The 26,856-nt window shown below is 35.8% G+C and overlaps 1 protein-coding gene across 2 annotated transcripts in view; it reads right to left on the minus strand.

Moving 5' to 3' along the window:
* LOC105490433 (ring finger protein 128) overlaps positions 1 to 26,856 on the minus strand; it is a 99,043-nt gene that overhangs the window by 32,604 nt on the left and 39,583 nt on the right. The gene's annotated exons all lie outside the window — the stretch shown is intronic.

Genomic DNA, 26,856 nt, shown 5'->3' on the forward strand with positions numbered 1-26,856 from the left:
TAGCTGGTCATCCTATATGCAGTCCCTCCCTTAAAGTTTCATTAGAGTTGATCTTCCTGTTTGACTTTTGCCATAACATGGTTGAATCATGCCTCTTTTTCTGCCCAGGAGTCTTTAGTGGCTTCTAATTACACATTACAGTCTGACTCCTTGGCCTAACATGTAAAGCCTTATATGATCTGATCTCAACTGATCTTGCATATGTGTTGGTATGTTATATAAGCAAACTGTGTGTCACAGGGGTTTGTGTACAGATTATTTCATCATCCATGTAATAAGCATAGTGCCAGATACGTAGTTTTTTGATATTCACCCTCCTCCCTTCCTCCATCCTCAAGTAGGCCCCAGTGTCTGTTGCTCCCTTCTTTGTGTTCATATGTACTCAAAGTTTAGCTCCCACATATACATGAGAACATGTGGTATTTGGTTTTCTATTCCTGTGTTTGTTCACCTAGGATAATGGCCTCCGGCTCCATCCATGTTGCTGCAAAGAACATAATCGGTACACAAACACCTGTGACACACAATTTGCCTATATAACAAACCAACACATGTGCCCTTGAGCCTAAAATAAAAGTTTAAAAAATTTCAAGGCTGGGCTCGGTGGCTCACACCTGTAATTCCAGCACTTTGGGAGGCTGAGGTGGGGCGGATCGCCCGAGGTCAGGAGTTCAAGACCAGCCTGACCAACATGGAGAAACCCTGTCTCTACTAAAAGTACAAAATTAGCCAGGTGTGGCAGTGCATGCCTGTAATCCCAGCTACTTGGGAGGCTGAGGCAGGAGAATCACTTGAACCTGGGAGGTGTTGCGATGAGCTGAGATGGTGCCACTGTACTCCAGACTGGGCAACAAGAGCAAAACTCCGTCTCAAAAAAAAAAAAAAATCAAAAGTAGAGAATGGAATAGCGTTTACCAGAGGCTGGGGAGTGTACGGGGTAGGGAAGGATGGAGAGAGGTTGGTCAATGTGTACAAACTTACAGTTAGGCAGGAAGAATAAGTGTGGTGTTTGTTTATGCAGTAGGGTGACTACAGCAAACAGCAATGTAGTGTGTGTTTTAAGATAACTAGAAGAGAAGATTTTGAATGATGTCACCACAAATAAATGAAAAATGTTCAATGTGATGGGTATGGTAATTGCCCCCATTCGATCATTATACTATATAGTATACTTACATTGACAATCACATTACACCGCATAAATATATACAATTGTGTGTCAATTATAAATTTTTAAATTAAGGGTCTTAAAAAAAAAAAGACAGCCTCTGCCCAAAATAAAAAGTTCTTAATTTAGAGAGGCATGTCGATTGAGATGCAAAGTAAAATGAAATATTAGATAGAGGTTAGAAGACAAGTGACAGGGGACCAAAGAGGAAACATTTATTCTCTCACTTGGAGCTTAGGGAACCTGTATAGAAGCATCATTTGAGCTGGGACTTAAGTAATACATAGATAAGCAGAGGACAGGGAGTGTCAGAGCAAATATGGGTATTTTAGCCAGAAGGATCAGAATGAACAGTTAAGAAAAGTGAATGACAATAGTCCCATGTGGCTGTGTCTGAGTACTCATGAGATCATAACATGATCTTATTCTTTTTTATGGCTATACAATATTCCACAGTGTATTTGCACCACATTTTCTTTATTCAGTCTACCATTGATGGTCATTTAGGTGGACTTTGCTATTGTAAATAGTGCTGTGATGAACATACACATGCATGTGTCTTTATGGTAGAATGATTTATATTCCTTTGGGTATATACCCAATAATGGGATTGCTGTGTCAAATGGCAATTCTGCTTTGAGTTTTTTGAGAAATCAGCAAACTGCTTTCCACAATGGCTGAACTAATTTACATTCCCATGAGCAGTGTATAAGCGTTCCCTTTTCTCTAAAACCTTGTTAACATCTGTTATTTTTTGACTTTTTAATAATAGCCATACTGACTGGTGGCAGATGATATTGCATTATGATTTGGATTGGTATTTCTCTAGTGATTAGTGATGTTCAGCAATTTTTCATATGCTTCATTTGTTGACCGCATGTATGTCTTCTTTTGAAAAGTGTCTGTTTGTGGCCTTTTCCAGTTTTTAATGGGGTTGCTGGATTTTTGCTTGTTAATTGAAGTTCCTTACAGATTTCGGATATCAGACCTTTGCTGGATGCATAGTTTGCAAATATTTTCTCCCATTCTGTAGGTTGTCTGTTTACTCTGTTGACAGTTTCTTTTGCTATACAAAAGCTTTTTAATTTAATTAGGTTGCATTTGCCAACTTTTGTTTTTGTTTTTGCTTTTGTTGCAATTGCTTTTGGCACTTAATTTCCTCCAGGTTCATCCACATTGCTGCAAATGACAGGATTTGCTGCTTTTTAAAGGTTGAATAGTATTGCATTGTATATATGTATGACTTTTTTTTTTATGTCCACTCATCCATTGATGAATATTTAGCTTGATTACATATCTTTGCTGTTGTGAATAGTGCTGAAATAAAAATGAGAGGGAAGATATCTCTTGGATAAAGTGACTTCCATTCCTTTGGATAGATACCCAGTAACTGAATTGCCAGATTATATGGTAGTTCTATTTTTAACATTTTTAAAAACTCTCCATACTGTTTTCCACAATGGCTGTACTAATTTACATTCCCACCAACAGTAAGTATATAAGAGCTCCCTTTTCTCCACATCCTTTCCAGTATTTGTTTGTTTTCTGTCTTTTTTATAATAGCCACCCTAACTGGGGTGAAGTGATATCACATTGCAGTTTTTATTTGCATTTTCCTGATGACTGGTGACACTGAATACTTTTTCATGTAACTGTTGGCTATCTGTATGCTTCTTTTGAGAACTGTCTATTCAGGTAAGTCTTTTGCCCATTTTAAAATCAGATTATTTGTTGTTTTGCTATTTAATTATTTGAGTTAAGTCTCCTAATGACAGTAATGCCTTTATCTGCTATTTTTAGGAATTAGATGTTCCATAAAAGTAAAATTTACAGGTAACAAAAGGTTTTACACAAATACTTATTTTTAACAATTTTGAATGAACACTCGAAAAAGTAATCTATATTATCCTAAATTTGTTTTTTATTCTTTTTATAAAATCTTTAGTTTTTATGGGTGCATATCAGGTGTATATATTTCTGGGTTACATGAGATATTCTGATACAGACATACAATCTGTAATAATCACATCAGGGTAAATGGGGTATCCATCACTTCAAGCATTTTTATTTTCTTTGTGTTACAAACATTCCAGTTATGCTTTTAGTTATTTAAAAATGTACATTAAGTTATTGTTGACTACAGTCACCCTTTTGTGCTTTCAAATGCTAGGTCTTATTCATTCTATCTAACTATATTTTTGTGCCCAGTAATAATCCCCAATTTCTTTCTACCCACCTCTACCCTTACAAGCCTCTGGTAACCATCCTTCTAATATCTATCTCCAATTGTTTAAAATTTTAGCTCTCATAAATGAGTGGAAAACATGCAAAGTTTGTCTTTCTGTGCCTGGCTTATTTCACTTAACATAATAATTCTCCAGTTCCAGCTGTGTTGTTGCAAATGATAGGATCTCATTCTTCTTTATGGCTGAATAGTACTCCATTGTGTGTAAGTACCACATTTTCTTTATCCATTTGTCTCTTGATGGACACTTAGGTTGCTTCCAAATCATGGTTATTATGAATAGTGCTGCAATAAACACGGGGGTGTAGACATCTCTTTGATATCCTGATTTTCTTTCTTTTGGGTGTATACCTAGCAGTGGGATTGCTGGATTACATGGTAATTCTATTTTTAGTTTTCTGAGGAACTTCCATATTGTTCTATATAGTGGCTGTAGTAATTTACATTACTACCAACAGTGTATAAGGGTTCCCTTTCCTCCACATCTTCACCAGCATTCATTATTGCCTGACTTTTGAATAAAAGCCATTTTAACTGGGGTGAGATAATATCTCATTGTAGTTTTTATTTGCATTTCTCTGATGATCAATGATGTTGAGCATCTTTTCATATACCTGTTTGCCTTTTGTATGTCTTCTTTTCAGAAATGTCTATTCAGATCTTTTGTTAATTTTTAATTGGATTATTAGATATTTTCCTATTTAGTGATTTCAGCTCCCTACGTATTCTGGTTATTAATCCCTTGTCAGATGAATAGTTGCAAATATTTTCTCCCATTCTATGGGTAGTCTCTTCAATTTGCTGATTGTTTTCTTTGCTGGTAGAAGCTTTTTAGCTTGATGTGATCTCCTTTCTTCATTTTTGCTTTGGTTACCTATACTTGTGGTGGGGTATTACTCAGGTAATCCGTGCTCAGTCTAATGTCCTGGAGCGTTTCCCCAACGTTTTCTTTTAGTGGTTTCATAGTTTGAGGTCTTAGACTTAAGTCTTCATTCCATTTTGATTTGATTTTTGTATATGGCGGGAGACAAGGGTCTAGTTTCATTCTTCTGCATATGGATATGCAGTTTTGCCAGCAGCATTAATTGGAGAGCCTATCTTTTTCCCAGTGTATGTTCTTGGCACTTTGTTGAAAATAAGTTCACTGTGAATGTATAGATTTATTTTTGAATTCTCTATTATTTTCCTTTGGTCTATATGTCTGTATTTATGCCAGTACCATGCTTCTTTGGTTACTATAACAGTGTAGTATAATTTAAAGTCAGGTAATATGTTTCCTCCAGTTTTGTTCTTTTTGCTCAGGATGGCTTTGGCTATTCTGGGTCTTCTGCGGTTTCACATAAATTCTAGAATTATTTTTTTCCATTTATGTGAATGATGTCATTGGTATTATATTTTAATACGGATTGCATTGAATCTGTAGATTGCATTGGGTAGTATGAACATTTTAATAAAATTGAACCTTCCAATCCATGAACATGGAATATCTTTCCATCTTTTTTTGCCACCTTCAATTTCTTACATCATTGTTTTACAGTTTTCATTGTAGAACTCTCTTCTTTGGTTAGGTTTCTTCCTAGGTACTTTATTTGTAGTTATTGTAAATGGGAATACTTTCTGATTTCTTTTTCAGATCGTGTGCCATTGGCATATAGAAATACTACTGATTTATATATGTTGATTTTGTATCCTGCAGCTTTACTGAATTTATCAGTTCTAATAGTGTTTTTTTTTTTTTTTTTGTGGAGCCTTTAGGTTTTTCCAACTATAAGGTCGTATTATCTGCAAACAAGGATAATTTGACTTTTTCCTTTCCAATTTTGTTGCCCTTCTTTCTCTTGTCTGATGTCTCTAGCTAGGACCTCCAGTACTATGTTGCATAATAGTGGTAAAAGTGGGTATCTCTGTCCTGTTTGGTAAAGGTGGGTATCTCTGTCCTGTTCCAGGTATTAGAGGAAAGGCTTTCAGTTTTTGCCTATTCAGTATGATACTAAGCTGTGGATCTGTCACATATAGCTTTTATTGCATGAGGTATGTTCCTTGTATACACAGATTTTTTAGGGTTTTTGTGAAAGGATGCTGAATTTTATCAAATGATTTTTAGCATCAATTGGAATTATATGCTTTCTGTCCTTCATTCTGTTGACAGGATGTAGGACATTGATTTATGTATAAATGTCCTTGCATCCCTAGGATAAATCCCCCTTGATCATGATCAATTACCTTGTTAATGTGTTGCTGAATTTGGTTTGTTAATATTTGGCTGAGGTTTTGCATTGATGTTCATCAGAGAGACTTGCCTGTAGTAGTTTCCTTTTTTTTTTTTTTTCCAATATGTCTTTGTCTGGTTTTGGTATCAGGGTAATACTGGCCTCATAGAATGAGTCTGGAGGCACTTCTTCCTGCTCTATTTTTGCAGAATAGTTTCAGCAGGGTTGGCATTAGTTGTTCTTTAAACATTTGGTAAAAATCAGCAGTGAAGTCATTGGGTTCCAGGTTTTTCTTTACTGGGAGACTATTTGTCATGGCTTTTTTCTCATTATTTGTTATTGGTCTATTCAGGTTTTGGATTTCTTCCTGATCCAATCATGGAAGGTTGTATGTGTCTAGGAATTTATCCATTTCTTCCAGGTTTTCCAATTTATTGGCATATAGCTGCTCACAGTAGTCTCCAGGAATTCTTTGAATTTCTGCAGTATTGGTTGTATGTCCCATTTTTCATCTTTATCTACTTGGGTTTTCTCTTTTTCTTTATTCTGGCTAAAGGTTTGCTGCTTTTATTTATCTTTTCAAAAAACCAACTTTTCATGTCATTGATGTTTTGTGTTGTTTTTTTTTAATTTCAATTTATTTCTGCTCTGATCTTTATTAATTCTTTTCTTCTACTAATTTTCCATTTGGTTTGCTCTTGCTTTTCTAGTTCTATTATTAGGTTGTAATTTGAAGGTTTTCTACTTTTTTGATGTAGGCACTCATTTTTATAAACTTTCCTATTAGTACTGTTTTTGCTACATCTCATAGGTTTTGGTATGTTTTGTTTTCATTTCCATTTGTTTCAAGAAATTTTTAAATTTTCTTAATTTCTTCATTAACCCACTGGTCATTCAGGAGTATATTGTTTTATCTCCATGTATTTGTATAGTTTCCAAAGTTCCTGTTGTTATTGACTTTTAGTTTTATTCCATTGTGGTTAGAGAAGATACTTGATATTTCAATTTAAAAAACAATTTTAAGACTTATTTTGGCTGGGCATGGTGGCTCACACCTGTAATCCCAGCACTTTGGGAGGCCAAGGTGGCAGATCGCTTGAACCAAGGAGTTTGAGACCAGCCTGGGCAATATGGTGAGACCCTGTCTCTAAAAAAAAAAAAAAAAAGCCAGGTGTGGTGGCATGTGTCTGTAGTCCCAGCTACTCGGAAGGCTGAGGTGGAAGGTTACCTTCAAGCCTGGTAGGTTTAGGCTGCAGTGAGCCGAGATCATGCCACTACACTTCAGTCTGGGCAACAGAGACCTTGTCTCAAAAAAAGAAAAAAAAAAGATTTGTTTTGACTTAACATATGGTTTATCCTTGAGAGTGATCCACGTGCCAAAGAGACAATTGTGTCTTCTGCAGCTGTTGGATGAAATGTTCTGTAAATATCTATTAGGCCCATTTGTTCTATACTACACATTAAGTGCGATATTTCTTTGTGGATTTTCTGTCTGGATGATCTGTCCAATACTGAAAGTAGGGTGCTGAAGTCTCCAGCTATTATTATATCAGGGTCTATATCCCACTTTTTAGTTTGAATAATATTTGCTTTATATATCTGGGTGCTCCAGTGTTGGATGCATATATACACTTGTTCTATCTTCTTGCTGAATTGATCCTCTTATCACTATATAATGACCTTCTTTGTCTCTTTTTATAGCTTTTGTCTTGAAATCTACTTTGTGTGATATAAGTATAGCTACTCCTCTTTGCTGTTTTCTATTTGCATGGAATAGCTTTTTCCATCCTTTTATATTCAGTCTATGTGTATCCTTATAGGTGAAGTGTGTTTCTTAGAGACAGCAGCTAGTTGGGGCTTTTTAATACATTCAGCCATTCTATGTCTTTTGATTGAAAAGTTTATTCTATTTAAATTCACTGTTATTATTGATAAGTAAGTTCTTAGTCCCTTGCCATTTTATTATTTGTTTTCTGCTCGTTTTGTGATCTTCTCTTCCTTTTTTCCCTCTCTGTCTTCCTTTTTGTGAAGGTGATTTTCTCTGGTGGTATGTTTTAATTTCTTGCTTTTTATTTTTTTGGTGTATCTGTTGTAGGTTTGTTGATTTGAGGCTACCATGAATGTTGCAGATAACATCTTATATTCCATTATTTCAAATTGATGACAACAGTGATTGCAAAAACAAACAAAGAGAAAACTAATTAAAACTCTAACTTTATCCCCTCCCTGGCTTTTTACATTTTTATTGTTTCTATTCATATCTTATTATATTATGTCTTCAAAACTTGTAGTTATTATTTTTGATAGGTTCATCTCTTAGTCTTCCTACTCAAGGTATGAGTAGTTCACACACCACAATTACAGTTTTATATTATTCCTTTGAATATGCTTTCTATCTTGATCTCTCTACCTCCTCTTTAAGGCAAATAACTCTTAAATCTGTACTTTTGAAGCTATTTTCTAGATGTTGTAGGTGTGCTTCATTCTATTTTATTCTGTTTTTTGTCTCCTCTGACTGTGTATTTTCAAATAGCCCCTCTTCAAGCTCAATAAGTTTTTCTTCTGCTTGATCAGTTCTGCTGTTGAAAAGACTCTGATGCATTCTTCGGTATATCAATCGCATTTTTCAGTTCCTGAATTTATGCTTGACTTTTTAAAAGTATTTCAATCTCTTTGTTCAATTTATCTGATAGAATTCTGAATTCCTTCTCTGTGTTATCTGGAATTTCACTGAGCTTCCTCAGAACAGCTATTTTGAATTCTGTCTAAAAGGTCACATATCTGTTACTCTGGCATTGGTCACTGGTTCCTTCTTTAGCTCATTTTCTGAGGTAATGTTTTCCTGGATGGTCTGGATGCTGGTGGATATTTCTTGGTGCTTGTGCACTGAAGAGTTAGGTATTAGAATCTTCACAGTTTGGGCTTGTTTATACCTGTCCTTCTTGAGAATGCCTTTCAAGTATTCAAAGGGAATTGAGTGTTGTGATCTAAGTTTTTGGTCACTAGAGCCATATATACATTAGGGGGCACCCCAAGCCCAGTAACGCTGTGGCTCTTGCAGACTAGTAGAGGTACTGCCTTGGTAGTCTTGGGTAAGATCTAGGAGAATTCCCTGGATTACCAGGCAGAATGTCTTGTTCTCTTCCTTTACTTTCTCTCAAACAAAACGAATCTCTCTCACCATGCTGTGCTGCCTGGAGTTGGGGGAGAGGTGATGCAAGCACCCCTGTGGCCATCACCGCTGGGACTGAGCGGCATTAGACCAGAAACCAGCATAGTTCTGGGTTTTGCCCAAGGCTTATGGTGAGTATTGCTGTTTGTTCAAGGCCCAAGGGCTCTTTAATCAGTAGGTGGTGAATCCAGCCAGGCTTGTGTCTTTCCCTTCAGGGTGGTGGTGTCCCTTCTGGCCCAGGGTGGGTCTAGAAATGTTGTCTGGGAGGTAGGGCCTGGAGTCAGGAACTTTAGGAATCTATTCGGTGCTTTATTTTACTGTGGCTGAACTAGTACCCAAATTGCAAGCTGAAGTCCTTTTTACTTTTCACTCTCCTTTCCTTAAGCAGAGAAAAGGAGTCTCTTCCCTTGGCCACCACAGCTGGGAATGTGCTGGGTCACACCTGAAGCCTTGCCCAAGGCCCATGGTGAGTACTGCTTAGCTACTATTAATGTTTATTCAAGGTCCAAGGGCTCTATAGTCAGCAGGTGATGAATCCTGCCAGAACTGGGTCCTTTCCTTCAAAGCAGTGGGGTCCCTTCTGGCCCAGGGTGTATCTAGAAATGTCATCCAGGATCTAGGGCCAGGAATGTGGGCTTCAGGACTCTGCTTGGTGCTTTATTTTACTGTGGCTGAGCTGGTATCCAAATGTTAAGACAAAGTCCACTTTAATCTTTCCTCTCCTCCCAGAGCTGTGAGCTGCCTTGCCTGGGGTTGGGGGAGGGGTGATGCAAACGCTTTCTTGGCCACATGTACCTCAAGTCCTCTGGTTCTGAGCCCAGCACAGCACCACCAGGACTTGCCTCAAAATTGCAGTCCTTTTGGTCTAGACTGCCTTTCAAATTTATCTAGGACCCCAGGGTACTTTAGCTCACAGTGGTGAGGCTTGCCAGAGGGATAGACAATTCTCCTCTGGCTAGGGCTGGTCTAAATGCTCCCTCCATGGGTATCAGCCCAATTCTGCCCCATGTTGCTTTCCTCTGTGACAGGGTAGCACTGAGTTCCAATGCAAAGTCCCACAATCACTGTGCTCTCCTTCCCCCCAAACACACAGATTTTCTCTCTGTGCCATGCTGCACCACCAGGGGATGAGGGAGGGGTGGTGTAAGGAATTAATGACTGTCTTTCCTATCCTATCCAGTGCCTCTTTCCTTGATATGTTAAAACAAGGTACTGTTATTGTTCACCTGATTTTTGATTCTTGCAAAGATGGCTTCTTGTGTGGGGAATTATTCAATTTGGTGTTCCTGTGGAGGGGATGATCACTGGTGGGTTTTATTTGGCCATCATGCTCCCTGTCCTATTTTCTTAACTGAGATACTGATTATGATTTATTATTGACACTGGATTATCTTTGTATGCCATTATTTAACATAGTAATAAGATTATCTGTTTCTAAACTGTTGCAGTTTTTCACTCTTGTCATACATTTTTGGAAATGGAACAGACCTTAGCAATCAAGCAGTCTGACTCATTTTTGAGTTCTCACATTGGATAATATTCTTTCAGGGAGGAAGGTTCTCACTTCAGTTGTTGCTTCTAGCAGCATCTCTCCTCTCTTTTTTTTGTGATGTCATGCTTCTAATAAACCTTTGGCTCAGAAAACACAATCAAGCTTGGTTCTACAGAAAGAGTAAAATAAGCTCCTAGAGAAAACTTGTGGGCTTCAGGGCAAGTACCCTCTGTCTGATGTTTATATTGCTTGCTCAGTGATGTTTTTGTTTATTTCTTGAATCCTGGCTATTCTGTGGATTACTGAGGTTGCCATATAAGATTTATCTATAAAACAGGCCCTTAACATATTTAATCCTCACATCAACCCTATAAGGTAGGCATTGCTACTATCCCCATTAATGATAAGATTGACTAATTGTCTAGGATAACACAAGCTACTAAATGAAATGGTATTGATACCCAGATAGTTTGGCTCTGGTATTTCTGCTCTTCATCATTCTACACTAGTTATCTTCAATGAAACCTAAAGCTGTTATTTAACTTTAAAAGTGAAAATTAAATAGGCGCATTCTGCAGTAGTAAATGTTTAGAAATCCGCTCTCAGGGTTGGAAAAAGCCCTAATTTGTAGTTGTGCCAGTTTCTGTGGTGTAAATACTCCCACCATAGCCACATAAATGTGGAATTAGGACGAAATGTGTACAATTGACTGAACAAGCTCACCACTGGACATTACAGATTCAAAACTTAAGTACAATTAATTTTTCAGTCAGTTACAGACTGAACTGCTTATTCTACTCTTTCCCCACTTCTCACTACTGAACTTACCTAGTCTTAAAAAAGCTTAACCACAACTAAATACAATTCAAAATTTGTAACTATTTTACTTTGCTATTCTTTTCACTTGTGAACACCTAATTTCCTTTTTTTTTTTTTTTTGAAACAAAGTCTTGCTCTGTTGCCCAGGCTGGAGTGCAGTGGCACGATCACTCACTGCAGTCTCCACCTCCCAGGTTCAAGTGATACTCCCGCTTCAGCTTCCTGAGTAGTTGGGAATACAGGTGTACACCATCACACCTAGGTAATTTTTTTATTTTGTAGAAACAGGGGTCTCACTATATTGCCCAGGCTGGCTTCAAACTTCTGACTTCAAGCTATCCTCCCACCATGGCCTCCTAAAGAGCTGGGATTACAGGTGTGAACTACCACGGCTGGCCTCATACTTATGTTTAAAAACTAGTGAAAATCCATGCACGTTCCCAAATTAAGTGTCTCTACTTGCTACCCTTTTGAAAACCACAAAATATGTACCCTGAAACTCCAAGGAAGAACAATCAAACTTCCTTTGTGGAACAATAAAAAAAAACCCTTTTAGTGTGTGTGTTTTGTGTGGTGTTGTGTGTTTCTGTTGCTACAGCAGGCCTTGTTGAGCCTCTTTATCCCTTTAGCTTTCCTCTATCCTTAAAATATTGGAAAGGGGCTCTTATAATGCACCGGCGAATTCCAAACCTCTCAAATTAAAATTAGTGACTTTGTAAGTTATCTTTTTAAAGGAACCCAAAACATTCAGTATCTAAAGTTAGCTATTTATTATAAGCAATATAGATGTGGTCATGTTCAGAATTTATCATAGATATTTAATCTCCCTGATTTTCAGTCTGTTAGGGAATAGAAAGTGAAGAGAACATTTAAAACATACACAGGACCAGAAGCTTTTCTCATATTAAACAAGATTTGGAAAATGTGAAGGATGGCATTTTTTTCAAAGATATGATTGAAATATAATCTTTTGCCTGAGAAAAAATTCATTTCCTTTTTTACAAATTGATATATCATAGTTGTACATATTTTTGTGATAAGTGCGATATTTTCATAACTGTATATAATATGTAATGATTAAATCAGGGTAATCAGGATATTTGTCATCTCAAATATTTATTTTTCTTTGTGTTGAGAATATTACAATTCTTTTAGCTATAAGTTATTCACTACTGTATTACTGTATATTAGAACTTATTTCTTCTGTCTAACTGTATTTTTGTACACTTATCTTCATCCCTCCACTTCCTGGCCTCCGACAACCAACAATCTACTCTCTATCTTCATGAGATTCACTTTTGTAGCTCCCACATGAGTGAGAACATGTGATACTTGTCTTTCTGTGCCTGGCTTATTTCATTTGACACAATATCCTCTAGTTTCATCCATGTTGCTACAAATGACAGGATTTCATTTTTTAAGGCTGTATAGTATTAAATTGTGTATACATACCCCATTTTATTTATCCATTCATCTTTTGATGACTGATTTCATATCTTGGCTATTGTAAATAGTGCTGCAATATCAAAGCATTTCTTTAAGTGCTCATAAAAATTGATCTTTGACAACAGGAGTTCAGGCCCTCAAGAACACAGGTCCCATGAACAGACACCATATCACTGAGTCTATGTTGTTTATATTGCTGAGTTTTGCTTATCAGTAAATTTTGTTATTCTCTCATAATAAAACAAAGCCATATTATATAAATGGAATCAGTTTTACCACAGTCTGTAAAATTATGGTTTTTTTCCTCAAAACGTTGACTGCTGACCTTTAAAACCAATGTTGATATGCTAAGACATAGATTCCTTTACAAGTTCTAGAGTTTTCCACTTTTCTGTCCAAAATTTAACTGTAACAACTATTTCCTTTGGAAAGTACCAGGACTAAGAAGCCAAAAATGGGTTACATAGCTTAGTTGATTAAAACGTAGCACTAATAAGATCAAAGGTATGGTTCAATTAACTTTCTTGTGGATCAGTTATACAGAAGAAAGACAGTACTCTTAATTTCATTCATTAAGTGTTTTTCTGAATATCTATACAAATGCCTGGCACTATGCTAGCCTGTGGGACTACAGAGAGTAATAAAGTGCAGTCCCTGCCCTCTAGGTACTTGCAAATATCTTCTGTATATTAGATATTCACCACTAGGAAGAATATGATCCAAGCCAGTGAAATGAATTGTATATATCTACTATTATGGCCAGTAGTAGAAAAAAATAATTCCCAAATCACATTTCAAACTGATACAAGTAGAATAAAAAGGAAAATTTATTTTCCTTCAATGTCCAATAATTTGTAAAATAACAAATTGTTTTGCATTGGTTTTGATATTTCTTAACTTGATAGTGTTCTTTATTTAAAAACTGGTAACCTGAAACAGACTACAGTTTGGGAGAAACAGTATAATGTAGCCAAAGTAACTCAAATGGGATCAGAAGATTGGGTTGCATCTTCTGCATGAAGGAGGTCAGGCTGTGCTACGTTTCTAAAGTTCTATAATCAAGTCTGGCAAAGGAAGATCACTACATTTCTTCTTCTATCCTTATAGAATCTCCAAATCATTTATTAATTTCATCCTATTTTTCTAAACAAACATAGCACTCATCTCAAAGAAAAGAAAAAGTCCTTAATTTGCTAAAAGTTTCTGATGAGAAAAACTGATAATTGCACAACAAACTTATAGTCTAAACTCCGATCACAGAACAGCTGTCTTTTCAAGATTTCAATCTTTCTAAATCTGTACTTTGTTTCAAAGGTAATTGTGAGATCACTCACACCCTTTTCTTTCATGGACTGTTAGGCAAAAATCATTAACACAAACTATAAAATTTATTTGTTAAATGCCTATCTGATTTGTGGTGATCAATCAAGGATTTATTCATAAATCTTATATCTAATAAATACATTTTCAGAGTTGAATAGCAGAAAAAGCTGTCATTTTTCTAATTCTAGTGTATTTATACCACTTTGTATTTGACAATTTAGTCATCAGTAGTAGTTAATCTGGACTCTTATTACTTAAATACAAATTCCTGAGTCCATTACAACTTAAAGAACACTTATCTTGATACAACAAATGTATATAGTAGTTACAGATTCCAATTCTATGAGAAATTCTCAAGCTTAACAGTCATTAATAATAACAAGACATGGCTAGAATTTTATCACATTTTCATTCTGCTATCTAAAATATCTTAGGAGAAGGGGCACATTAGAAATACATAGCAATTAAGTAGAAGAAGAAATAGAGATTCCATTTCAAACGTTTAACAGTGAAAAAAGGTTTTGGCATGTGCCTATCTTGGGAACAAAGGTAATGAAATAAGCTATAGCAACTCTTATTTATTGTTGTTGAGTATCATTCAATTAAAACGTTAATACAAAGAATGTCTATCTTGGGCATTATTGGGGAAAAATTATTACTCACAACTTATAGAAATCTGATGTAGGATCCTGCTGGTGGCCAACTTCTTTCATTTCTTTCAAAAAGCTAATGATATTATGGTTTTTTTCTAATCTTATTTGTAAACACAAATTCACTGAACAAATATTTATTAAGCACCAACTATGTAGTAAGTTCTGTGCTTCTGGACCTTTTTTCCCCCATATTTAATATTAATGTGTCAAAATGTAAAATAAATTCTAAAACATTTTTACAATATATTAAATATTCGAAGCATAGTGATAGCATACTTACAGCACCTTGGCATTGAAACACAAAATACAAGGTGACGGAAGCTGTTCCAGTATCTGTTTCAACCAACATTTTCTAATATGTTAATATTAGAAAATATTCTATATTCTAATATGTTAATATTAGAAAAGAGAGGTTATTCACAATGAGAATAATAAGGGCAACTGACAGGCAAAGTAGTTCTTCTAAAATTACATTAAATACTGTCCAAACATCCTGATAATACAATAGGGTCAGCACTTCTGAATTTGCTGATATCCAGAATGAACAAGATCTAGGTGTAAAGAGTTCCAACATAACAAACATTTCCTCCATTATAAAATCTGGAACCAATTCAAGTGGACTTCTAAATATTCATTTTGTCCACAGTAGCTTTTCAAAGGCTTGGCTTTTCCTCTTATATCCCAAACTCTTCAGGTAACTGGGGAAGGACAACTATTTCAAAGGGTGATACCAAACCTCATCAGACCAAGAATCCTAAGTAGTGCTTTTTCAAAACAGAAAAAAAATAAAAAAAAAAATCTAAACTTTTAAGCCAAACTAGCCTCTCTTTCTTCAAAGTCCTGTTTAGTGGCAACTTTTTTTGTTTCATAAAAGTATCTGGAATATATATCAGTGTTTCACTAGGAACCAGACCAAATCAGTACTGCCTACCCCTGTATACCTGTATAAAGTGATTATCCTCCTGCTATGGTTTGAATATGGTTTATTTGGCCCCCAAATAGATTTCTTTTCTTTCTTTACCCGGCCTCAGGTGTTAATTTATAGCCACACAAATGAACTAAGACACCTCCTATCTAGCCTTTTGTTAAAATCTAGTCTGTTGCAGAATAGGCATTAGTACAGATTAGCTGTTGATTAAAGCAATGGTTCTTAATATTCTGGATTATTACAGATCATCTTTTGGAGGGAGGGTGTGTCGCAGGGAATGTGACCCAAGTCACCTTTATTACCATTTTTTTTTAAAATCAACAAAGGCACACAGCTAATGCAGAGTACAGCAAGTTGCCTTTCTGCCCTGCACCTCTAGATAATTTTGTTATAGTTTTTGAAGGCGATAATACATTACGGAATGGGTCACCTACTTGATATAGCACAAAAATTATCTGGCAGATGGAGTCCTCAGGAAACAGTATATTAAAGACATTAGGGAATTAGAAATGACATTGTTTAAAAGGTCACAGATGAATAATTTATGGATGACATGTCACACTCATAGGTAAACAATTCTTAGAAATATTATATAAAACACCCCTGATCCTGCTTGAAGTATTCTGACTTCCACTAGTGGTTATGTTTAATGTATCACATAGAACCTAAGGGCTAGATCAGCAATTCTCCAATTTTTTGGTCTCAGGACCCCTTTACACTCTTTAAAGTTATTGAGAACTCCAAAGAACTTCTGTTTAGAGTATTTCTACTGATATTTACCACATTAGAAATTAACATTGAGGAATTTTTAAAATATTTATTTATTTGGCTGGGGGTGGTGGCTCACGCCTGTAATCCTAGCACTTTGGGAGGCCGAGGCGGGTAGATCACGAGGTCAGGAGATCAAGACTATCCTGGTTAACATGGTGAAATCCCATCTCTACTAAAAATACAAAAAATTACAGTGAGACTCCATCTCAAAAAAAAATACATACACACACACACTCATTTAAAATAATCATAAATTCATGTTAATTAACCTAATTGTATTAAAAATAACTACATTTCCCAAAAAAAGTCACAAGGAAGAGTGGCATTGTTTTTCATTTGTGCCAACCTCTAATGTCAGACTTAATAAAAGATAGCTGAATCTTCATAGCTGCTTCTGCATGAGATCTATAGTGATATGTTGTTTTAGTTAAAGCACAAGAAGGAAATCTATATTCAGATATGCAACTGGAAAATTGAGGGATGTCTTAAGAGCATTTTCAGATAACTGTAGATATTCTCCTTTGATACTACACTGAAACTCAACAAATGGTAGTTTCTTAAATAGTATGTGCAAGGTAGAATTTGAAACAATATCAATGAATTCTTTCTACTTGGTTAAATGAAAATCCATTGGTCTATCTCACACATTGAATGGATCTTTTATTTATATTGGGGTTTTGTAATATCATGCATTGGTCATTTGGAAAATATTGGCTCACTGTGTTACGTAGATCCCAGTTACGCAGACTCAGTTATGCAGATTCGCTGAGTTGTGCAGTTATATGGTGATTCATTTCAAGATAAAACAATAACAAAAAAGTCAGTTGTTAATATCACCATTTATCCAATTAGAAAAGTCTAAGTATTGGGAAGTTATGCTTACACAGTAGATAAAATTTTTTCAAAATTCTGACTTTTGCTTAAAAACTTAAATCTTATCATTGGCAACAAATACCGTAATTTATTTTCCTGAAATGACAGGCTCACCTAGTTAACTTTTGAGAAAATGTCTTCCAAATAGGACTAAAGTCTGAATAACTGTTGTTTGTCAGTAGATCTTCAAGTTAAAGAGGAGTTTGAAGTGGCTATTTCATCTCATGACTCAACCATACAAGTGCTTTTCCTTCAGATAACCATCATACTTTGGTATGCTGTAGAAGTGCTGTATGCCTACTTCCCATTTCGTGACATAGAAATACATATGTATGTGTATATATGCACATGTATATATATGTGCGTATACATATACATACATCAATATGTACACACACTATATACATAGTTGTGCAGGGTAGAGATTTAATAAAATTATTCTTTTTGATTCATCAAGGGCATTCTTAAGTGAAACTAGCATTTTCTGTTTCCTGAAGTGCATGGAGGTAGAGAATACAATACATACAGTTTGGTGCCACAGTCTTAATTTGTGTTAAGGTGCCAGCAGTTTTACCCACCATTCCTTTTATATCATCTGTGTAAATATTAACACAGTGAATAAGGCAAATAATGTGTAAGTATTACTATAAAAATAGTTTTGATCTCATGGACCCCTGAAAGAATCTCAGAGACTAGTAGTCCCCAGATCATAATTTCAGAACCATTGTGCTAGATCGATGATCCTCAAATGTTAATATGCAGGAGAATGACCGGGAAAACTTGTTAAAACACTGAGCTCTCTGGGCCCCATTCCTTCACTCAGTATGTCTGGGGTGGGGCTTGGGAATCTGCAGGTTTAACAAGTTCTGTGGGTTATTTTGCTGCATGTGGTCTGTGGAAAATACATTGAGAAATACTGGACTGGAGTTTGTTTATAGCTTTACCAACATTAAGGTCAAAGAGTTTCAAGATAGCAGTCCAGTCCCTCTGTCCAGATCAATGTCAATCCTTTACCATGCAGAGAAAAACTCTGCCAATAGAATTATTTTGTTTTCATCAGTATGTAATGTACTTCAAATAGAATTTTAAAAATTTGCTATATCAGAAATAGTCCCATTCCTTTCCTGTTATAATATATCTCCATTGTCACCATTATCTTTCACTAAAATCACCATTAACAACCCCTTAAGCGGTCTCTAAGCACCAGTCTTAGACTTCTGATTCATTCTCCTCATGGCTACTAACGAAATATTTCTAAAAGGAAAAGTACATTTTTTTTTCAAAAGACCCTTAAGGAGCTCCATTTCACTTACAGAATAAAATTAAACCTCCTTTTATAGGATTCTGACCTGACTGCGTTAAATGTCCTGCTTTTACACTATTTACTACAGACTTTCCTTGAAGTTATCTGGTTTATTTGTCCTTCATAAACTATGAACATCATGTTAGGGACCAGGTCTTTCATCATTGTATCTACAGCAACCAGCAGAGTGCCCACCACATAACACATGTCAAATAAATTTCTGATGAATGCAATTTTAAGTATAATATATTTAGTGATAATTTGAATTTTGATTTAATCTGAAAACAAATTCATCTTTTGAAGATAACTGTGGTTAACAGTCTAAGGTGTGCCTCCTCTCTCTATATAAAGATGGCATATCTAGACAAGACATGTCTGCCTACAGCAAAGACATATCACAAAAACAGATAAAAAATTAAATACCAATTCTATCCTATAGATCTTGGGTTTAGTGGAATGCTTATTGCTACAGTGCTGATTCTGTTGAAATTACTATACTTTCAGAGCTGCACTAATGGGTGACAAACAATCCCTTTCCAACATGGGGCTTTGTTACACCTCTATTTCAAACTTCCATTCAGATGCTGGTACAGATGCCATTTTAGCCCAAAGCTCAAGTTAAAACATAGTCATCCTGGTTCACTAGGAGTCTGATGGCTTGGGCAGTTATGAGGAATTTCAGAGGGCATAAAAGAGAAGCATTGAAGCATCCAGAACAGGTTGAGTCTCCATAAAACCTTAAATTTGTGCTGATACTGAGGAAAAAAATAAGACATGCTATTTCAAGGCCATGCAGAAGTTATAGTATATATGTTATTATATGAGTAAATAGGGTATTCTGTAATTAAATTAAAATTTTTATGCCAATGTTTTCTATTGTTATTGTTTTTGTTTTGGGGTGGTAAGGTTTCTAGAAATCAGATTTAACATTTGCAGTTGCTATTTATTTATGTTTTCTGGAGGAATGCTAGTCAGTAAACTCTACAGCATCAACATTTTCAATCCCTTGGGATTATAAACTATGAAATATAAAGAGCTATTCAGAATCTGATAGGACTATTTAATGAGAAAAGGTGAAACAATTATGACTAATAAGATATATACAAGTGGTTAAAAATAATTAGATTATTTGTCGGGAAGTTTTAAAAAAGGAGTAAACAGGAGATTTTGAGGTTTTAGGAAGAGAAAATTTATACAAATGATCATTAGAAATTATGGTGTTCCTTTTGTACTTTATTTTTCAGTTCTAGCCAGGTGTGGTTGCTCATGTCTATAATCCCAGCACTTTGAGAAGCCGAGATGGGAGGATTGCTTGAGCCCAGGAGTTCAAGGCTGCAGTGAACTATGATTGCACTACTGCACTCCAGTCTGGATGACAGGGCAAGACCCTGTCTCTAAAAATAAAAACTAAAAAATACTTGTTGGTTGTATTTTCCTACAATGTGAGCCCTTGTAAAGGAGAATTCCACTGATATTCAATTGTTTATTTAGGAGCAAACATATGGGTACAGACGTAGGTCATAGCCTAGACTTACAATAAACTGGGACATGATCTTCACCACTTTATCCTGAACCTTTCAGACCAGGTGGAACTAGTACAACAATGCATGAAAGGTCCCGGTACTCGGTACCTTAAATGTTGCCAAACTCTAATCAATGCAACTTTTTGTGTAGATCTGAAAGCCCTACCTAAATTGACAAATATTTAAGTGCCAGACTAAAATATTATTAGGCAAAACAAACAAACAAACAAAACAACAACAGAAGCTAAAAATGTGAGGTCCCAGGAAGGAAAAAACAGTATCATTGTTGTTTTGAGCATGCTGCTTACTCACACCCCTTCTCCTACTACGACATTCAGCACAATGCTGGTCATAAAGGGGCATTCACACACCGGGGCCTATCATGGGGAGGGGGGAGGGGGGAGGGATTGCATTGGGAGTTATACCTGATGTAAATGACGAGTTGATGGGTGCAGCACACCAACATGGCACAAGTATACATATGTAACAAACCTGCACGTTATGCACATGTACCCTACAACTTAAACTATAATAATAATAAATAAATTAAAAAAAAAGGGCATTCAAACTTTTATTGAAATTGGAGCTGCTTCTTATATGCATTCTCTTCAGGTATAGTTTTTAATATGGGGATTGGGTTGGAAATTGCATTTGTCATTAAAGTTAGGAAGAATATTATGTTGAGAGATTAGGTATTCATTTTGACCTGGCCACAAAATCCAAGGGTGCATGAGTTCCAGTAGTCCAATTAGTTATTATTCCATTATGTATCCAAATTAGAGAAAAGGAGAATTTGGTATGCCTCTACATGACTTTTGATATGCTACAGGTACCAAAAATTTTATAAAAAAGAACATTCTAGTACTTGAGTATATTAAATTTCCTCCTATATGACATATTTAAAAAGCTAGCTTCTACACTAAGGCCCACCCACTAATTATAAAACCAAATATGAATCTGTCTTACTTATGTCCTTATCTTTTCACTACAAATTGTTTCTGAAAGTCAGTAAAGAGAATTAACACAGCAAGTAGAACTGCACTTTAAAGCCACATAAACCTGATATAAAAGCTACCATATTAGTACAAAAAAGAATATTTGTCATCACAGTTGAATATATTCTGTTCCTATCATACTGAGGTTAACTTTATTGGTTAGTCTCTGACATTGACAAAACCTTGATACAGTTAAAATATGAGGACCGGGCATGGCGGCTCATGCCTGTAATCCCACCACTTTGGGAGGCCAAGGTGGGCAGATCACTTGAGGTCAGGAGTTTGAGACCAGCCTGGCCAACATGGTGAAACCCTGACTATACTAAAATCCAAAAATTAGCCAGACGTGGTAGCACACTCCTGTAATCCCAGCTGCTCAGGAGGCTGAGGCAGGAGAATCGCTTGATCCCAGGAGGTGGAGGTTGAAGTGAGCCGAGATCGTGCCACAGCACTCCAGCCTGGGTGACAGAGCAAGACTCCGTCTCAAAAAAAAAAAAAAAAAAAAAAAAAAAAGTCAGAAAAAAAGAAGGAAGGAAGGAAGGAGAGGAGGAGAGGAGAGGAGAGGACAAGAGGAAAGGAGAGGAGAGGAGAGAGAAATTGTTAAGTGCCTGACAATCAGTGCTACCCAAATCATATTTCAGATGTTAAGTATTTGGAAAGACAAAAAGGGCTCTGCAGATAAATTCAGAAAATAATGCATTGAACAAAGTCAAACAAGGTTTCTTTTGCATATTAGAGGCTCTAAGAAGCCCTGCAGTGATATACACTGCCAATCTCCAAAGGGGGGCTACAGATGAGGGTGAGGAGATGGTTAAGCTATCCTTTAATAAACCAGGATGTGCACTGTACATACATTATTTAATTTACACTTTACAATAATCCTATGACATAAAGACAATTATATTATCCATTCTGTGGGAGAAGAAACTGAGTCTTAGTTTAATTTGGTTAAGGTCACAAAGTTTTACATGATAGAGTTGGGACTCATACCAAATCCATTTGATTCCTAAGTCCCCTCTTCTTAACCACTATGCCAGCAAAAAGGTCATAGCCATTTCCATTGTTAGAGCTCAATATCTTGATTTTAAGGTTTTGCTTTTGCTTAAAATGGAAATACACCAGGGAGAAGGAAGATAATATAGTCGTTTCAGTTTCTTGATTATGTGATTTCTTCTTGCATTTTTCAGGAACTGCCCAGAAAAATTGCAATATTGATGTTAGGTTTTTCTGCTTCTACATATGAAACAATTACATATTTCAAAATGTGGTAGTAAATATCTATAATAACCAATGGAGAAGTATTACGTTTACTAGTAATGAAATTGTTAGCAAAAGTTTCAAGAGAACCAGCATTTACTAAGCGCTCACTACCTGCCAAAACACTTGATTTATAATATCATAGAATAAGTAGGTATTATTATCCCCCCTTTGATGAACAAGATAAATAAGGTCTAGGTTAAGAACTTGCCCAGGATCACATATTTATTAATTGGTAGGGCTGGAATTCAAATCAAGTTTTCTGACTCAAGGACACCTTCTTCCATTGCAATATGCTGTCTCCCAATTTCAAATGGAACACATTCACCTTGGTACAACAGGTTGAAATAAAAACAGAGGAATCAAATAGCTTTTCTTACCATCAAAGGATGATCTGTCGGCCTTTAATTACATTACTCAAAGAAAGTCAATTCTTTTGTCTTGTTAGCCAGTTCAACCAAAAAGCATCAGCCATAGAGGAGCAGCAAAAATAATGGCAGTTATGGTTTGTGCGAAGGGAGGTAATTAATTTCACACCAGCCAGTTTGAGTCTTTCTTACATATCCTGCCCTTTTGCCAAATGAACTGGCGATGAAAGAATCTGATTGAAACACACCTATAAAAGTATTTTGGAATTGTGTTCAATATAGATTGCTCATGGTTCTATGAATGAAAACCTCACTCAATATAATCACATTTCTTTCTAGCTTTCATCCAAGTGACTGTTGAAATCTTCAAAGATAAGAGATGTATAGTCAGCCCTCCATATCCATGAGTTCTGCATCCATGGAGTCAACTAACCAAGGATCAAAAATATTTGGGAAAAAAAAGTGCCTGTACTGAACATGTACAGACTTTCTTTTCTTGTCATTATTCCCTAAGCAATGCATTGTAACAACTATTTACATAGCATTTACATTGTATTATAAGTATTTTAGAGATGATTTAAAGCATATAGGAGGAGGTGCATAGGTTATATACAAATACTATGCCATTTTGTGTCAGGGACTTGAGTATTTGTGGATTTTAGTATATGCGGGAGGTCTTGGAACCAATCCTCCATGGATACCAATGGACAACCGTACTTGAAAATCTATTGATGGCTAACTAAGCCACATATCAAGTTAAGATACATTCTTAAGACTTTTAGGGACATTACAAATGCTCTTAAGATAAGTCAATATCTGAGATCCTCAAAGATTAAGAAAACAAAATGTAGTCTTTAAGGTGAAGTACATGGAAAAAGTGAGATGGAACTTTGGTCAACATGACAAAGAAACTGAATTAAAACTCCCTAAACCAGCATGGTTGGGAAGAATATAATAATCCATACTCGATGGGGCTATCATAATGAACAACCACAACAGAAACACTAATGGGTTATGTTTCAAAAGTTCATTTGTAAACTAGTTCTTTGGAAGTAGAGACAACATATTTTCCCATAGTAATGTTGCTAAACACTGGGTTCTCAAATGAGTCCAAAGATTATTGAGGACAAAAAACTGCAAAGCAAATATAAATTATTATTTAACCCATATTTGTAATAAAGCTTTTCAGAAAACAGTATCACTGCAATATCTAAAGTAAAACAAACAAAAGCACATAAAATTTATCTTGAATACTGGTACATGAAGGAAATGCATATTTAATCAGGAGAATTATATGGTTAATGGGTGGTTTTTATAGAATTTATGGGAGTAAGTTATGGGCACATTCAAGGTCATTAGATTTTGAGAGTACCAGTTTGCTATAATGTTTACTACTACATCAAAGAGGTGGAATCACATAGAAGGAAGCACAAAATTTTTGAAAAGGAAAAAGAAGCTCTAAGAGGGGTGTGTATGTATGTGTAAGATTACCTAAGGTAAAATTAACCATGTTATGAAAGACAGAGGAAGAGGGTAGAAAAGTATGACACAAAATACATTCTAAGAGGAAAATAAGTGGTACCAAAGCAACCTTTGAATTTGACTGTTTCTTGTACAAACCGCCAACTAGTGGAATTTTATGTAGCAGAATAAAATCCCAAGGGAAATGCTCATTTTAAAACCAAGTAACTCAATTTAAATGAGCTTGTATGTTCTATCATTAATAAAGTGTAAAATAAGAATATCATGATTCCCTTCTGCCCTTAATCTAATACAATTTCCTCCTATTTTCTAGAATGACAAAATCTATCACCGTCAGATGAAGTCAGTGTCTCATGGATGAAAATTACCAATATATTGAATTCTTCATACTAAGCTATTAGCACTAATCTTAACATTATTGAGTAGAATGGATACTGAAGGGGGCTAATGAGGGTAAGTAGGCCTCTTATGGGAAAAAAACCCCAAAATACAAAGAAAGTCATGGAATGTGCATTTTTTTATGTATGTGTGTGTTGGGGGGGATCATAAAAAAGCTAGTGATACAATGGGTAAAGAGAAGAGAAAGATTCCATATTAAAATAAGAAAAGTCAGTCCTGAAAATTCTTTTAGTGGTCAAGGCACATGAAGAAACCAGTGTTAACAATAAAAGGTAACACCAACTATCATATGGATTAGATAGCTATATTCAAAAGGCCAAAGCAATTCTTAAATTCTCATAATAGTTTATAAATCATTTCTATGATCAGATATGCTTTGTTCCTGTTGTCGCTATAGTCACGTTAGTAATGCTTTCTTTAGGATCTATCAATAATTTTGGAATATTTTGGGTTCTTTAAAATTACTATTTTTTTCTGATTATAAAAGTAAAACATTCATTATAAAAAAGTCAGAAAATATAGAAAAGTAATAATGAAGAGAACAAATACTTTCTCCCACAATTTCACCAATAATATTAACATTATGGATGTATTTTCTTTTTAAAAGCTAAGATGCTTTAAGTTGCAGGCAATATTTAACTAAGCTATTGCAACATTTTGTCAGAAATGACAAGTTAACATCTAAAGAGAAACATATATCAACTATTGACTTCAAGGACTATCTTCTTTCAAAAGGTCAAAATGAATAGGGTTAACTCAAAATTACTGATTTGTACCTAACTTGGTCATTCAAATATTGAAAGCAAGTAATTCATGAGCAGATTCTGGAGCTAACAACCTTCATCAAATACAGTTTCCCACAGGTCAGCATGAATCACCAAACTTTCCTTAAGAAAGAAATCAATATTGCACTAAGCCTAGGGGTAAATTCAAGCAGTAACTACATGCTATGATGCATTGAAGGACACACACACAGCTGAAAAAGGAAAGGACAGAACAGGAAACAACATAACAAAGAGCCCTTGTGTTCCACTTTGCCCATAGGGCTCCAAGGTGGTGGTGTACAGCAAAGTGTGGCAATTCTGAACTGGCTTAGTAACTGCATGGAAAGGTACATGTACTCTGTGCTTGGTAATAACTCCCTACAGTATGTAGCTGAGAATCACCACCATAAAATAACTCCAATGCAGTGAAGAGAAGACTATTTCTATGGGTGATTGGGCTCCTACCACATGCTGCAAGAGGTCATTCCCTCAGGAAACAAAGTTGATAATTGTGCTACATCAAAAATTCTTCATTTTGGAGTGTGAGGTGCTCGTCTGGAGTTTGGTACTATTTTATTTCTTGAGCTGGGTGCTGGTTACACAGGTGTGCTCAGTTGTGAAATTTCGCTAAGCTATAAATCAATGATTTATGTACCTTTTTGGGATGTATATTATACTTCGATAAAACTTACATATACAAAAATTATTTATCCCCAGGAAATACCTATGGTGCCTTATCAAATAAACTTTGGGGCAAACCCCAACAATAGTTTATAGTTCAGCAGCCATCATTATAATAGAAAAGCTAATTAAAAGCAACAGGGGAAACCACGTGCAAACCTCAATTGTGAAGAAGACATAAAAAAACAAAAAAGAAAAAGGCATTACCTATGGGAATATTGGGGGAGAAAATGAACTGAAGCACAAATGGTGATCAAATCCTTAGAAATACCAAGGCCACAATAGGCAATGCATATGGGTTAGATCAGACCATGTTTCTGGCTAGCAAGTCTATTTCAATGTAAACGTTGGTGGAGCATATTTTTTATTTAAATGCCCCAATTCACAACCCTCCCCATCTCCATTTTTGCACTTCCTTTCTGGTAGCTAAAGAAAGAGAGGCTCAATCCCCAACTCTCAGTCAATGACCACAACCTTCAACTACAAGAGGACCATCTTCTATTTCTAGATACATGAGAAATTCTTACAACAGAATGCAGTATACAAAACTAGTATATATAGTATATAATTCTTTAAATAATATATCTACATACAGAGCAAAATCATAAAATGACAAGCTGGGCGCGGTGGTTCACGCCTGTAATCCCAGCACTTTGGTAGGCTAAAGCAGGCAGATCACTTGAGGTCAGGAGTTAGAGGTCAGCCTGGCCAAAATGGTGAAACCCCGTCTCTGCTAAAACTACAAAAATTAACCGGGTATGTTAGCACAGGTCTGTAATCCCAGCTACTCGAGAGCCTGAGGCACGAGAATCACTTGAACCTGGGAGGAGGAGGTTTCAGTGAGCTGAGATCGCACCATTGTACTCTCCAGCCTGGGTGACAAAGCGAGACTCTGCCCAAAAAATAAAAAATAAATAATAATAAAAAAAATGACTGAAAAACTCCCCAAAATGCTAAAACAGATTTGTATGTCTTTTATTTTCC

This window comes from Macaca nemestrina, chromosome X (genome assembly GCF_043159975.1).
Source record: "Macaca nemestrina isolate mMacNem1 chromosome X, mMacNem.hap1, whole genome shotgun sequence".
NCBI lineage: Eukaryota > Metazoa > Chordata > Mammalia > Primates > Cercopithecidae > Macaca > Macaca nemestrina.